At 36.3% G+C, this 12,268-nt stretch overlaps 1 pseudogene; it reads left to right on the plus strand.

Moving 5' to 3' along the window:
* Positions 1–6,251: 6,251 nt before the first annotated feature.
* LOC143594211 (potassium channel SKOR-like) lies at positions 6,252–12,146 on the plus strand (annotated as a pseudogene).
* Positions 12,147–12,268: the final 122 nt, after the last annotated feature.

Consider the following 12,268-nt stretch of genomic DNA (forward strand, 5'->3'; position numbering starts at 1 on the left):
GGACGAATCGGGAAGTAGTTCGCAGCCGGAGATGACGAATCAAGGAACGGTGTTTACGTACGACCTTGAAGCGGTACGTCAACAGTTTTCAAACTTTGTGATTCAAAATACACTTCCTTTCAACCACTTCGACAACCCTCAATTCACGTCGATGATGCAAAAGTATGTTCAACCACGCTACCAACACGTAAGTCGTTCGACCCTTAGAAGAGATTGTCTTAAAGCTTGGAAAAACGCTAAATCCGAACTAATTTCATACTTTTAAAACTTACAAACTGGTGTAAACTTAACAACGGATGTGTGGTCGGTACCTAATGGTTCGCCCGACTCATACATTTGTGTGACGGCTCATTGGGTTGACCCCGGGTCGTGGCAAATGATGAAACGAACCGTTGCGTTTCAATTGTTTGATTACCCGCACACGGGCAGAAATATTTTTAAACTCTTGGATAAAGTCATTCGACAATACAAGATTGAAGATAAAATCTTTTCAATTTCGTTTGATAACGCGTCCAACAATACGGCCGCGGTTGGCCATTTAAAATTAAAGTATAAACCTATTTGTGATGGAGCGTTTTTTCATAGCCGATGCATTGCACATATTATCAACTTGGCCGTGCAAGATGGGTTAAACGTGATCGAAACGCAAAGAAACAATTTTAAAAGAATGTTACGAGATGTTTTTAGCAACAATAAAACATTTTCAAGATACAAAAAATTTTGTGATGAAGCTAATTGTCAATGTTTGGGGCCCAATTGGGATTGTCCAACAAGATGGAACTCGACTTGTGATATGTTTGAGAAAGCCATCCAACAAAAAGAATCACTAGTTGCGTTTCATCAAATAATGTCAAGTAGGGGTAAATGTGCACCGTACGATCCTAGAAACTGGTTATTGATTGAGATCGTTACGGAGGTATTTCAAATTTTTAAATCTTGCACAACAAGTTTATCCGGGGTTTACTATCCAACAAGCCCCATTGCTTTACCAAAAATTGCTGTCATGTGCACAAAGTTGAGTGAACTTCATTGTAGGGGTGCACCTTATTTTGATATGGGTGTAAAAATGAAAGAAAAATTTAGAAAATATTTTCAACAACTACCCGCTGTTTTGACATGTGCTGCTGCGTTAAACCCTTGCATAAATGTTGGTGGTGTTGAAGCTTTAATAGAAAAAATTTGTGATGAGCTAGAGTTAAACGACGATCAAAACCCCTATTATAACCAAACTTTAAAGAATGCTTTCAACACCACCTTGTCTAACATGTATGATGTTTACCTTACAAAATACGGGTCGTCTTCCCAAATTCATGACTCGTTAAGAGCTGTTGCCCAATCCCAATCCCAAACCGACCTTGAAATGGGGATGTACTACATGATTTGGGAAGACGCCGGTAAACGTCAAAAGGTAAACACCCCAAGCAGTGAACTTGGAAGGTATGGTGGTACCAACTTTGTGAAACACATGACTCCAGATGAATTTAGAAGTCTTGATTTGCTGGCTTGGTGGAGAGGTAAGGAGGATGAGTTTCCGATCCTCGCCGCCATGGCCAAAGATTTACTAACGGTCCAAGCTTCCACGGTAGCTTCGGAGTCTGCTTTTTCTGTTTCTGGCAGGGTTATATCGATTAGGAGGACTCGACTCACTCCACCAGCTGTAGAGATGTCTATTTGCTACAAGGATTACTCGGACGCTTTAGATAGGGCACAACATCAACGCTCACTCGAGGGGGAAATGGACTATGAGGCGGGCTTGTATGAAGACGAGGTCAATCAAGGACACACTCAACCAATGACCGATGAAGAAGCCGCGTACGACGATTACCTAAGAAATAGCTCGGGATCGGTTAGCGATGAAAATAATGAGTAAGAAACAGCAAGTTGTTAATGTAATCGTGTCTAAGCATTCTTTAATGTTTGTATTTTTGAGTTACGAATATGCGATAACGATTTAATGTTTGTATTTTTAATGTAAAAGCTATAAATGAAAGTTATGTATTTTTGAGTTACGAATATGCGATAACGATTTAATGCTTGTAGTTACCGGTTTGCCTTGTAGTTACCGGTTTGTTTATACTGTGAAAAAATAATGGTTATTTAAAAAAAAAAAAAACCGGTTAACCGGTTAGACCGGTTATTAAAAAACCGGTTAATAAAAAAACCGGTTTATTAACCGGTTCTAACCGGTTCCCAAACCGGTCGTAACCGGTTTGACCGGTTATGGTTTTCATGCACAAAAACCGGTTATTAACCGGTCCGGTTATTAACCGAACCGGTTTTTTTCCAGGACGAAAAAAACCGGTCCGGTTAATAACCGAGCCGGTTTTTTTAAAAAAACCGATTTGTGCACCTCTAGGTAGGGAAGTCAAAATGACAATACGACTCTTTCCTTGAAGCTCAGCAACCTAAGACCACCTGAAGTGGGTGAGTTTTGTGTAGCGTTTAGGAGGAAAACGCGGGGGGTACACCGCCCCCCCTGCGTTATATGATTTTTTTTTGCTACGTTGTATACAAAACGCGCAGAATGGCACAAAAATAAAAAATGGACCGTTGCATATTACCGTTGGTGAATAAATAAAAAAAAATTATTTCTTTATATATTAAACCAACTAATTCCCAATCAAAACTTATCAAATTTATAAAAATTCTCTTTCAACTCTACAACTCTATAATTCCTTTACACAAAATTCACTATATATGGATCCTCCATCTATATATAAACAGTTTTTCGGGCCCGACCAAGAAGCCGAGGACGTGGAGGAGGAACAGGCGGTTACGAGTGCGATTATGCTCGCGACATAGTATATGAGTTCCATTACGGGTGCCATTAGCTCTCCACCCCCCGTTTCAAAAAGAGCATATATCGAACGAGATCGTGCCGAAGCCAACAACCGGTTGATGGCGGATTACTTCTGTGACTCGCCGAGATACAAGAACCCGAAGACCTTTAGGCGTCTTTTCGGATGTCTAAAAATTTATTTATACGCATCACCAATGATTTGGAGCGTGAGTTTGATTACTTTAAGCAAAAGCTTGACGCTCGAGGGACGCTAGGATTCACGGCTATTCAGAAGGTTACGTCATCCGTGCGCGTGCTCGCCTACGGAAACACGACCGACATCAACGACGAGTATTTAAAGATGGCCGAAAAAACAACTCGGGACACCTTGGAGTATTTTCGTTACGGTACGTTTTGTTTTTTTTAAATAGTTTATCACTTGTTTACTGTGATCATTTATTTTATAAAAGTTTTGTAAAATATAGGAATATTTAAACTATATGGACCACATTATCTGAGAGAGCCCAACATTAACGATCTACAACGTCTTTACGAGGCACATACAAGGGTGCATGGTTTCCCTGGCATGATAGGGAGTGTAGATTGCATGCATTGGGAATGGGCTAATTGTCCAACTGCATGGCGAGGTCAATTCACACGAGGCGATCAAAAGGGACCAACAGTCAGCCTTCAAGCGATAGCTTCATACGACCTTTGGATTTGGTCGGCATTCTTTGGTGTTCCCGGTTCCAATAATGACATAACCGTCTTAGAGCAGTCTCCTGTGATGGAGAGTTACATTTCTGGGACCGTTCCCATCGCTTCGTTTTGGGCTAACAATAACTTCTACCATCATGGGTACTATCTGGGTGATGGAATATATCCAGAGTTCGCGATAATTGTTAAAACATTCAGGACCCGATGGATGAAAAAAGACAGTATTTTAAGAAAGTGCAAGAGTCTGCGAGAAAGGATATCGAGAGGTGTTTTGGTGTTCTTCAACAACGATGGCATTATGTTAAATATCCTTGTCGTCTGTGGTCTTTAGAAAGAATGAGATGTGCTATGTATGCGTGTATCATAATGCATAACATGATTATCGAGGACGAGGGAAGAGCAATATGTCCAACTTTCATACCGGACCCGGATCCACCACGGACTCCGGCAAGTATGGAGCAACGACTCGAAACTCGGATTCCGTGCGGTCAAGAGAGATACATAACGCACTGAAGGAGGATTTGGTCCAACATCTTTGGATGTATCGACCTCTGCCTGTTGAAAACGATGATCAAAACGAGGGCAACAATGAAGACGATGATGAAGACAACGACGACGATGGCGAAGACGATGAAAACGACGATGAGGACGACGAGGACGACGGCGAAGAGGGCGAAGACGACGACGACAACAACGACGATTATTTTTTTTTTATTTTCTTGTAATATTTATTTAATAAAATATTATTGTTATTTGATTATTCTTATTAAAAATTAAAAAAAAAAAAAAAAGTGTAAAAGTGACTGGGCGCCACGTGGCGCATAATGCCTGGATGTGGAGAGTTATGACTACAGCCTGTTTTTGTACAAAACCATAACTCTAACTGGGCGCCACGTAACACATAACCCCTGATAGTAGAGCTTTATGACTACACATGGTCTAATAATTCAACTTGCCTTGTTTACGAAGCATCAATAATTCTCTCACAAACTCTCTTTTTGTTTTTGTTGAAATCGTGTTAATTATTGTTAAAAAGGTGATTGGTTTTCAGTATATAAAATGACGATTTAACCCTCTCCTTTTTTATCTATATAAAGTGACAACTCGATTTCCATTTTCCAATCAAGCAACTAGCAAGCGCCAACATTTATCTCATAATTCCCTTTACTTTGATACCCAATGAGTACTAATCAATTCAAAACCAAAGGAGTAGAAATCAAGTGTTTAAATATGAAGAATACACAAAGTTATTCCATTTCTCTTCTTAGTTGTTTCCTCGATGCCATGTCAGTTCTCTTCTCCTCGCTAAGTCATGATGTCGAGGATGATCATCATCTCATCGTCCTAGAAGACACGCATATTGGTAAAGCGAACACGGTCTCGTCTAATATTATGGCTCAAAAGCAATTCCAACAACTTCATCAAATAAAAGGACCATGAGTCCCATGATCCATGATGTCTTGCGCTAAAAGTTTATGAAGTAATATTGTGTTTCTAAGGGTGCAATGTCGAGTCACGTCTATCTACTATCGAAAGAAGAAATTGGTAATTACTATAAAGTGTTAAGAGCTATAATATTATCTTATGAGTTGTTAAATGGAACTTTTGAAGCATCCAATATCAGAGAGAGATCAAAAGTTTTGTATTTTAGGGTTTATTTTTATTTTATTTACTTTCGAATTAGAAGAATTGAGTTATAAGTCAGAGTATGAGTATTACTCGTAGATTGATGGAGAAGTTTTCAATATAATAGAGTATAAAAATATGAAATCGTACAAGAGTGTCATTCAATTTTGGTGGGTGGTAAGGTGGTTAAGCTATGAAATAGGATGTTCGGAGTTCAAACCAATAGTGTGCAGATATTTAGTTGTTAAAATATCATACAAGAGTACATAGAAGTGCACAAAAAACCTAGACCCGACCCGGTTTTTTACTACACGTGGCAGTAGACCAGTGGATAAAATCATCAGTTTCGAATAATCACAACCGTTGGTAACAACTTAGTTTTTATATAAAATTCATTTTAATTTAAGGAATCTGACAGACAGCTAGCACCACACTTAAAGGTGTGAAAAAACCAGATCAGTTTGAAACCGATCCCAAAGAAACCAGGTATATATGTTTGATGTTTGTAATTATAAGGCCGATTGCTATAGGCGTTAAACCCACCTCTTCGCCGATGTGGCATCACTCTTGCAAGCTAAGAGCATTCATATCTTATCCCTTATTTTTTATGAGTTAAGTTTTTTTATAATATATGGAGTAATTTAAGGTGTTGTAAGTGGAGGGGAGTGAAAATTTTATGATATTTTTGTATATTTAATTAAATAATATTTTTTATATTTTTGTCATTAATTTTTTTTCTCTCCCACTTACAAACACTTTCAAAAAACATTAAAATTAAAAAATAATACGGTATTTCAAAAACATTAAAATTAGAATAATAATACGGTACCGTATTGTTTTTTTAATTTTAATGTTTTTTGAAAGTGTTTGTAAGTGAGAGAGAAAAAATTAATGGTAAAAATATTTAAAAAATTATTTAATTAAAATGAGAAAAAAATATAATGTTTTTAATGTAATTTTACGGAGATTAATGAAGGGATGTGGAGGCTAAGGGGCCTTAAAAACCGTGTCAAAGGGATTAACAAGAACTATGGGGGCGATAAGAGGTTAACGTTGAAAGGAGCGAAGGGGATGGTGGTGTCACCCCCAACGTTAATCCACAATGTTCAACCTACACAATAGATATAGCATGGCTAGATCCAACCCAACCACCACACTTGGTTATTACTTTCATGTTGAGGTGTCGCAAAATAGACATGGTGGAATCGGTTTTGAGTAAAATTTGCTTTATAGAGCTATAAGATTTTTAATATATTATTACATTTAATAATGATGTCATATGTTTTTTAGTCTAGTTTTTAACGGTCTCACTAGTAAACATGTAAACATTTTCGTGATGCGCACAGATGGTACAGGGTATGGGAGAAAGTAATATTTGTATGGGCAGTCTACTCTTCTTTCTTCACACCAATGGAGTTTGCGTTCTTCAGGGGTTTACCAGACCGCCTCTATTTGTTAGACATATTTAGTCAAGTTGCTTTCTTCATCGACGTTGTTGTTCAGTTCTTTGTTGCTTACAAAGACACCCAAACCTACAAAATCATCATTAGCCCCAAACTCATCGCTCTTAGGTCAGTCTTTAATTAATCCCAAAAACATTAGAAAAACCAATATTCAACCTTAATTATTGTTGTTTCAATGTTTCACTTTATTAAGTTTCTTCTTATAGGTATTTGAAATCCTATTTCATTTTTGATTTACTCGCTTGCATGCCTTGGGATATACTTTATACGGTACAACTTTCTAAACTCCATATATGGACAAGGGATATTAAACAATTCGTGTTTGCATGTTCGACCCAATATGAGCCTCAAAATCATGTTAGATTATGAACTAGAACAAGACGTGTTTTATGCTGATTGACCAGAACACGACCCATTTTACTCAAAAACCTTTTGCTTTGTTTTGTTTTTTGTTTTTTTTTGGATTTTCACCTATTACTATAAATTTACCTTTTTACAACAAAAATTTAAATTTCTATAAAACAATTACATTTTAATTAGAAATTTCGAATTTCTTTTTAGTTTTAAAATTAGGTATAAGATACCCAACAGATTTAATTTAAATTGCATAAAAGACAAAAAAACCAAAGAATAAAAGGGTTAAACAAGTCAACCGACGAACTTACCGGGTTAACCTGAACACCATTCATTAGCTAAATAGGTTCGACCTGTAACTTACTCGAATCCGTTTATAACAAACCCAAACTGTGGATATCAACATGCATGCATGGCCGAAGCTTATTGAGCCTGTCACCCTCAGTGACTTGGGTCACCTCTATGACTTGTCCAAACTTCGCCACTACATGAATGCTAGGTTCGCGTCGTGTCAGAAATTAACACCCATTTGTTGACATGAACATGACTAGCTCGTTGAACCAATGTTTTTTCTTTTTTTGCATGATAGTATTTTAAAATTACAATTTTACAATCAAAAGTACTAGCATGTTATTTATGGATTTTCTCCTTTTTAATACCTTGGATAAAATACTCAAATCAGATTATTTTTTACATAAAACATAGTTAAAAAACATTAAAAAATTAAATGGTACAATTTAACGTGTCAACACACAAACATGTCAGGTTGACATGAACATCACCGGTTTAACTAAACTTGGTCGCGTTTTGACCCCTGGATCTTGTGTTAGGATTGTGTTATGTTTCGACTTTTCATGTCATGTCAGAAATTCAAACCTTAAAATAGTACTTTCTGATCAATAATGCACGTTTATTATTATATTATTAAGGCGTCTGGTAAGAAAGAAGAAGTGAGATACCTTCTACTAATCAGGCTTGTACGGGCACGCAAGGTTCTAGAAATATTTGCGAAGCTAAAAAAGGACATTCGGGTGAACTATTTATTATCAAGGATCATAAAACTTATTCTTGTCAAGCTCTACTGCACGCATATGGCAGCATGCATACTCTACTATCTAGCAACAACCCTCCCAGCTGTGGATGAAGGATACACGTGGATCGGGAGCTTAAAACTTGGCGACTATAGCTACTCAAATTTCAGAGACATTAACCTTTGGAAACGTTACATAACATCATTGTATTTTGCTTACGATATTTTGGCAACAGTGAACTTAAGAGAAATGATATTTGTTATGGTTTTTGTCTCAATCGTCATGGTTCTCGAAGTTTATTTGATCGGTAACATGATCGCTTTAATTGTAAAAGGATCAAAAACCAAAAGATATAGGGACCGAATGAAGGATCTTATTAAATTTATGGATAGAAATCAACTGGATCCAGATATACGAAATCAAATTAAAGGTCACTTAAGGCTGCAATACGATAGCAGTAATAATGATCCAGCTGTTATTCAAGATCTTCCTATTTCTATTCGCGCTAAGGTTATGATGTTGGTTTTGAATATTGTTTGATTGTTATTGTTTTTGGTTTTTCATTTCGTTAAAGTGTGTTTTTGTTTGTTGCAGATTTCGAATAATAAGACGCATATTGAAAAGGTGTCGCTTTTTAGAGGGTGTTCTTCGGAGTTTATTAATCAAGTTGTGACTAGAGTGCAAGAAGAGTTTTTTCTTCCTGGTGAAGTAATAGTGGAGCAAGGGATAGTTGTTGATCAGCTTTATTTCATCTGTCATGGTAACCTGGTACGGTTTTATTTAAGGGTGTTAAATGAGTCGTGTTTGTGGGTTGAACCTGACATGAACTTAAAGATTTGTCATGACGCTGAATACTACGTACATGAATTTTCACGGGTTGACATGAACATGCTTGCTTAACCTGATATTTTGTTTTATTTGCGTATTTATACTCCAAAATTTGAGAGAAAAACCTAAATAAATATAAAAAAAATTACTATTAAAGTATAAACTACTCAACTAGTTTAATTTGTCAAATAAAACGCAACTTTTTAGAAAATATGCAAAAACAAATGGATTAAATGGGCCAACCCGTGAACTCATCAGACTAACCTCAAAATAACCCTTTTAGCTAAACTTGCTCATGGGCAGGGATGCCAATCATGTCGGGTTGCGGGTTGAACATGTCAACCCAAAAAGACCCGTTTAGCCTATTTATCTAAACGTGTCAAATTGGTTGGTGGCTGATAATCAGGTTGTAAAAGTGTTAATCGAGTAGGTGGGTTATACCGTTATAGAAAAAAAGGGTTAAATGGGTCATAAACAGGTTTGTGGGTCGACATGTTTAACTAAACAGGTTAACCATGTCAACCCAAACTCGACCCGTTTTTATTTTGAGATAGATATATCAACCCAAAACCTGATTATTTCGTGTTGCATTCCGACAGTTTCGTGTCATGCCGGAAATTACTACCATATTCACGAGTTTGACCGGAAACTGTCCCAAACCTGCTTATACTAAACTCAAACCTCACAAATTCACTGTTAAATTCATGTCGTGTCATAAATTCACACCCCTAATTTGTGTTCCTATTAAATTAACTTCTTGTTTATTAAAGTTTAGAATTTAATGTACATTGTCATCGTCACATCATCAGCATTCTTTTCTGTATGTAATGGGTTTAAATATATTTGGATTTGTAATAGTTTAAACAATTACACTATAAACTTTGAAATAATCAAATGAATGTATAAATTAAATATATTACTTGAAACATATATAAATATCTTTAAAAAACTTTGGGCCCCTTGGAAGGCCGGGCCATGAGCCACAACCCACCCTCCCTTCCCTTTGGGCCGGGTCTGCCACCATAAGATGCATGATTAACCTTTCATCACTTTTAAAGTTATTTTCATATGTTAGTAAAATAATGTCAAAATTAGTGAAATTTCACCCCCCCGGCGAAGGGCCACACATATGTACATTATATGCGCACACCGCAAACAAGGCGTTAAAATTTTATATAATGATTAACTAAATTTGGTACAGGAAGAGGTTGTAATACGTGAAGATGGATCAGAAGAAGTAGTATCAAATCTAACACTTCATGACTCGTTCGGTGATGTTTCGATTCTATGTAACATTCCACAACCATACACGATTCGAGTGTGTGAACTTTGTCGACTATTGCGGCTTGATAAACAAACTTTCACTAATATTCTTGAAATATATTTTCTTGATGGAAGGAAGATCTTAAACAATCTAAGAGAGGTGAATACTTGAAATATTAAACTGATTAATATTCACATTATTTCTTTTTATTCATCTTGAAACATATTTTTGCAGGGTAAAGAAAGTGGCGATCGCATGAAGAATATGGTGACAGATATCACAGCTCATATTGGAATGCAAGAAGCAGAACTTGCATTAAGACTCAATAGTGCAGCTTTTAATGGAGATTTGCCTCAGATAAAGAGCTTAATTCGGTCCGGAGCTGACCCGAACAAGAAAGACTATGATGGAAGGACACCACTCATATGTTTTTCATGCAGAAATCTTACATAAAAAATTCATTAGTTGCATAGAATCAGGGGTGTTCCTGAGCCTGTTCTGAGCTCAAACCGAACTGAAAACCAAACATTCAGTATTTTTTTGGAAACCATTCAGTTTCAGTTTCTTCGGTTTTTAGTATTCACCATGGATTTAGTTCAGTTTCGGTTTTGTCTTTTAAGCTTGAAAATTTGGTTTTCAGTACATGCAAAGTTGAAAGCGAACTGGAATTTTATTTTTTGGAAAGACCTCAACCAAACTGTCGGTTGGATTCAGTTGTATTGGTTATTTCGGTTACTAGCTAACAAGCTTTTTGACATTCACAGCATCTTGCTGCAGCGAAAGGATACATGGATATCACACTTTTCCTGCTTCAAAACAACGTGGAAATTAACATTTCAGGTAAACTTTAAACTAATTCATGATTTTCTCAAATTATTTAAACTAATCAAATATATTTATAAAATACTTCATGTCATGTTACCAATAGATAACTTTGGAAACACGCCCTTGTTTGAAGCGATCAAGAACACGCATGATAACATTGCATCCTTACTAGTAAAAAACGGGGCATTGTTAAATATAAACGGCCCTGGCAACTTCTTGTGTTCACATGTGGCGAGAGGGGACAAAGATATCATCAGACGGTCTTTATTATACGGTGTTGACCCGAACTCAAAAGACTACGATTTTAGAACTCCACTTCATGTTGCAACATCACAAGGATTATATTTAATAGCAAAGTTGCTAGTTGAAGCTGGAGCTGGTGTTCTATTGAAGGACAGGTATAACTTAGTGATCAATATTTGTTGAGTCTTAAAGGCTAAATGTATAACATAAAATAAAACTTATGGTTTGAATGTGTAGATGGGGTAACACTCCTCTTGATGAAGCAAGACTATCCGGTAACAAGATGTTGATAAAGTTATTGGAAGAAGCCAAATCTTTGCAGTTGTTAGAATTCCCTTCATGATCTCAAGAATCAACAGGTATTTAAGTTTATTAATCTAACAGTTACAAATGATCGCATCCAATCAAAATGTGTCACGTACTCATGTGAATAAAAATAGTCACGTTGACGCAAAACTTAACTTTTTGTGCCAATTATGACACATGCCAGTGTGCTATTGGTTGTTAGTCTAACTGGCGCAAAAATAGCTAAGTTTTATGTAAAAGTGGTCCACGTGTTGATATTTGATGAAAAGAAATTGTGACAGTCAAATTTATAACTTTTAAAGTAAGTTTCATTCGGTATTTTGTTAGTTTATTTAGTCAACATGGCTATTCACGTGATTGTTCCTATTTATAACGTGTTCATTACGTAGACGAAATCGTTTCCTTTCTTTTTTTATCAGTCAATCTAACTATAAATTAATTTGTGTTTAGTGACAGATAAAATGGCAAGAAAAAAATGTACCATATATCCATTTCAGCCATGGGAACCAAAGGATCAAAACAAGTTTGGGATTGTACTATGGGTTCCGGACTGCATTGATGAACTCATGAAAACAGCAGCAGATAATTTAAAGATGGACCTTCCTCCCACTTCTAATTGCATCATAATAACAGAAGATGCAGGTCAAATTTCTGATGTGGATATGATTAATGATGGACAAAAACTCTACTTAATTACTACTCAAGCATGAATTATGCATCATTGAGTTCACCATGTCATGCTGCAAAATTTTGTACTTATGGCGTTACATATAAATTGGTATAATTATTGTATATGTTTATGTGAAGATGATTAGTTATTTTATTTTATATG

The sequence above is a fragment of the Bidens hawaiensis genome, unplaced genomic scaffold, assembly GCF_021521415.1.
Source record: "Bidens hawaiensis isolate Kalapana, Puna unplaced genomic scaffold, B.hawaiensis_p1.1 tig00043335_1, whole genome shotgun sequence".
Taxonomy (NCBI): Eukaryota; Viridiplantae; Streptophyta; class Magnoliopsida; order Asterales; family Asteraceae; genus Bidens; species Bidens hawaiensis.